This window comes from Canis lupus, chromosome 5 (genome assembly GCF_011100685.1).
Source record: "Canis lupus familiaris isolate Mischka breed German Shepherd chromosome 5, alternate assembly UU_Cfam_GSD_1.0, whole genome shotgun sequence".
NCBI classification, from domain to species: domain Eukaryota; kingdom Metazoa; phylum Chordata; class Mammalia; order Carnivora; family Canidae; genus Canis; species Canis lupus.
Genome location: NC_049226.1, coordinates 57,058,912 through 57,062,789, shown reverse-complemented (window position 1 = coordinate 57,062,789; position 3,878 = coordinate 57,058,912). Strand labels below are relative to the sequence as shown.

Genomic DNA, 3,878 nt, shown 5'->3' with positions numbered 1-3,878 from the left:
GCCGGTGGTCAGAGGGCCTGCGCAGGCGCAAGGACGCCCCTTTCTCCCAGGCGACGGAAGCGCAAGAGGGCCACGTATGGTGCGGCGTTCCGATTAGCCGCCGCTCCGCGACGTCACCAGCCGCGTCGCCACGATTGCCCAGACTGGCCCTGGGGGCGGGCCGTCGAGGGGCGGGGCGAATCGCCCCGTTACGGGGACCGATCAGGGACAAAGTCGGTTGGTGGACGCACGTGTCCTGCTGCTGTAGGCCTCCGCGCTACCCCAATGGAGCGGGGGCGGAGAGACCGGTGCCCGGGAGCCGGAGCGGGGTTCGCGTGGTCCGGGCAACGCGGCGTAGGGAGAGCCTGCGGAAAGCGGCGGTCGGGCGGAAGCCGGTGGGGCCCCAGGCGGCGGAAGACAAGCTCCTTAAGGGGCCTCCGCAGAGCTCCATCCTCAGTGCGCCTGCGATCTTCGTGCCGCAACAGGGTGGGTGAGGATGGGATGGATACGGATCTCAAGCCCAGGAGTCCCACGACACGGCGCCCTCCGCGGAGGTGGAGCCTCCGAGGCTGCGTGCCGGCCCCGCCCGGGAGTCCGAGGGCCGGGGCCGGGGCCGGGGGAGGGTGGACGGAGAAGGCGCTGCTTCGACTTAGCAAAGTTCGCTTCTGGGGCCAACATCTGAGTTGCCCTTTTCGTCTCCTTGACGGGCCGGTGAAGTCCCAGAATGAGGGGGAACCTCCCCCACACACACACACACACTAGATTGGAGAGTTTCTTTCTAATTAAGATTTTATTTGTTCATGAGACACACACACACAGAGAGGCAGAGACACAGGCAGAGGGAGAAGCAGGCTCCATGCACCGGGAGCCCGACGTGGGACTCGATCCTGGGTCTCCTGGATCACGCCCTGGGCTGAAGGCGGCGCTAAACCGCTGAGCCACCCGGGCTACCAGATTGGAGAATTTTGAGCCTGGGTGAAAATATGGGGAAAATTGGGAAGCCTGGGTGGCTCAGCGGATGAGCCTCTGACTTTGGCCCAGGGCGTGACCCTGGAGTCCCGGGATCGAGTCCCACATCGGGCTTCCTGCTTCTCCCTCTGCCTATGTCTCTTTTTTTTAACTTTATCATTTTTATTTTTTAAAGATTTTTATTTACTTATTCATAGAGACAGAGAGAGAGAGAGGCAGAGACTCAGGCAGAGGGAGAAGCAGGCTCCATGCAGAGAGCCCGACGTGGGACTCGATCCAGGGTCTCCAGGATCAAGCCCTGGGCTGCAGGCGGCGCTAAACTGCTGCGCCACCAGGGCTGCCCTGTCTATGTCTCTCTCTCTCTCTCTCTGTCTCTGCCCCCCCCCCCCAGCCCCCGTGTCTTTCCCCTCAAAGAAAAGGAGGGGAAAATTAAAGATAATTCTGTGATCTTTCACCCACCCACATAGAGAAGGCTAGATGAGTTTCCCAGCCAGATGCCCTCCCTGTCCAACAGCAGTGGACCGGCCACCAGCTGCACCTCCCACAGCACCCCATAGAGGCTCTGCTGGAACGAGAAGAGGAAGTGGGTAAAAGGCATCCACTCTGCTCCGTCCAGCCCAGGCCAGCATTTGGCAAGCTTGTGTACTTTTATATAAAAAGGAATGGCTTTGAGAATAGTCTTGCATTTAAAAACCAGTTTCAAAAAAATAAAATCAGTTTCATTTAACTTGCCTTAATTCGAAAAACAGAAAGAGGTGATGGTTGTTTAAGGATTTAGGTAAGGTAGGTGCACTCCCTTTGATGGGGGGAGAGGGGGTCCCAGTTTCCCTCATCTAAGAGCTCCGTACTTTGCAATTTCCCTCTCTCTCTATGTAGATACTTTTTTAAAAAAAAAGATTTTATTTATTCACGAGAGACAGAGAGAGAGGCAGAGACATAGAGGGAGAGACAAGCCCTATGCAGGAAGCCCGATATGGGACTCGATCTTGGAACTGCGGATCATGCCCTGAGCCAAAGGCAGATGCTCAACCGTTAAGCCACCCAGGCATCCCTATGTAGATACTTTTTGAAAAAACAAAAAACTTTTTTTTCAAGTAGTCTTACCCATTGTGGGATTTGAACGCCCGACACTCTACGTATGGAGCTAGTCAGATGCCCTATACTTTTCAATTTCTTTTAAGATTTTTATTTATTCATGAAGAGGTGGAGACACAGGCAGAGGGATATGCAGGCTCCCTTCAGGGAGCCCCACCCGGGACTCACTCAGTCATGCACCCCAGGATCACACCCTGGGCTGAAAGCAGAGGCTCAACCACAGGACCACTTAGGCGTCCCCCGATTTTTGATGGGCGGTACAAAACATCCTATCCAGGGCACCTGGGGGGCTCAGCTGGTGAAGCCTGTGCCTTCAGCTTAGGTCATGGTCCCAGGGTCCTGGGATCGAGTCCTGCATCCCTGCTTCCCCACATCCCTGCAGTAGGGGCCCTGCTCAGCAGAGGGTCCACTTGTCCCTCCTTCTGCCCCCTCGCTCCCGCTTGTTCTTTCTCTCTCTAATAAAGTCTCAAAACAAACAGAAGGGGGGGCACCTGGGTGGCTCAGTGGTTGAGCATTTTAAAATCTTAGACCGGGAGCCATTGTGGAGGGCAGACACATCTTTCCTAAAAACACTTAGTTAATAAAAGGGAATTACGATGATGCATTAACATTTAGCAGAGAAATGTGGGGTTGTCTGCTGCTTGTGCTGAGCTGTTATGCAGCCGGATTCCCTGACATCCCCTGCCCAGCATGTGGCTTTCTTCTCTGAGGGAGTTCTCCACCACTGAAGACCAGGAAGAAGGACTGCACAAATTGGAGATACAAGTGGACATCTTGGTCCCCAAACTGTCCATGAGCCCACAAAGAGAGGACATAGGTGCCCCTGGGGAGCCCCACTCAGCCCCTGCAGGCTGGAAGGGGGTCCTCTCTGGCTGCCCAATAGGCTTGGACCTACGGGTACCCAGGGGATCAGGGTGGGGCATACTAGCCTGCATGTGGGTTCTGATCAGGCCCAAGTTCCAGGCCTGGGGAAGGTTTCCCTCTCCAGTTGACACTGCCCCGGGAGGGAGCCAGCTGACTCGGCTGCCCTGCTAGCCACTGGTCAGTGCGTAAGCAAACTCCTGCATTGGCACACACAGGCCACATGATCCCACTTGACTTCCCTGGGCGTGATTCCCTGGGGGTTTTGGGGACAAGTAGGAGAAACCCAACGTCACTCAGCAATGCCTCCCTACTCTGAGCACGTCTGGCCTGGCTGGGCACTACCAGGGGACCCTGGACCCACCACCTTAACTCCTCCCCATTCTGCTTGTTCTGGTCCCACAGGCAAACCCTGGGCTCTGGCACAGCTGGCCCCCACAATGTTCAGTACATGGAGCCAGTGGGCGGTGCAGGCCTTCAGTGCTTTGTCAGGGAGCCATGGGATTCTTGGAGTCTGGTTCTTGACAAATGGTCAGCTGAAGGCTGACCCGGAACACATGCCCACCAACCCAGAGTGGGCAAACTGAGAACACTGTCAGGGACACGAAGACCACCCTCCTAGACCCTGCAGTTTGCTTGGGTTCCGGTCTCAATTTCCCATTAGTAGGCCGCTCTGGGAAGTCAGACTGCTGCTGAGAGTGATCTTGCCAGCAGAGGGCGCTAGGGCCACACTCCTAGGCTGAAGGCTCTGGTGGCTACAGCCCTGCCCTGTCCCTGAGACCCCATAGGACCGGCCAGGGCTCCCTGAAGAGGAGCTGCAGGTGGCAGGACGTCCTGAGTCTCAGTACCAGGAGGGGCTCAGCTCCTCTCCCCTTCTCCAGCGCCAGGCACAAATGTGGCCTTCCGTGTGAGTGCTTTCACAGAGCTGGAGCGTTGGGACAAGGTTGCAAAGCACTCCACGGAGACTGCAGGGC

The 3,878-nt window shown here is 56.6% G+C and overlaps 1 long non-coding RNA gene across 1 annotated transcript; it reads left to right on the top strand.

The window, feature by feature from the left end:
• Positions 1-128: 128 nt before the first annotated feature.
• On the top strand, positions 129-1,675 carry LOC119871890. Its single transcript, XR_005359784.1, has 2 exons — positions 129-465; positions 1,416-1,675. It is a non-coding gene; the product is annotated as an uncharacterized LOC119871890 (long non-coding RNA).
• Positions 1,676-3,878: the final 2,203 nt, after the last annotated feature.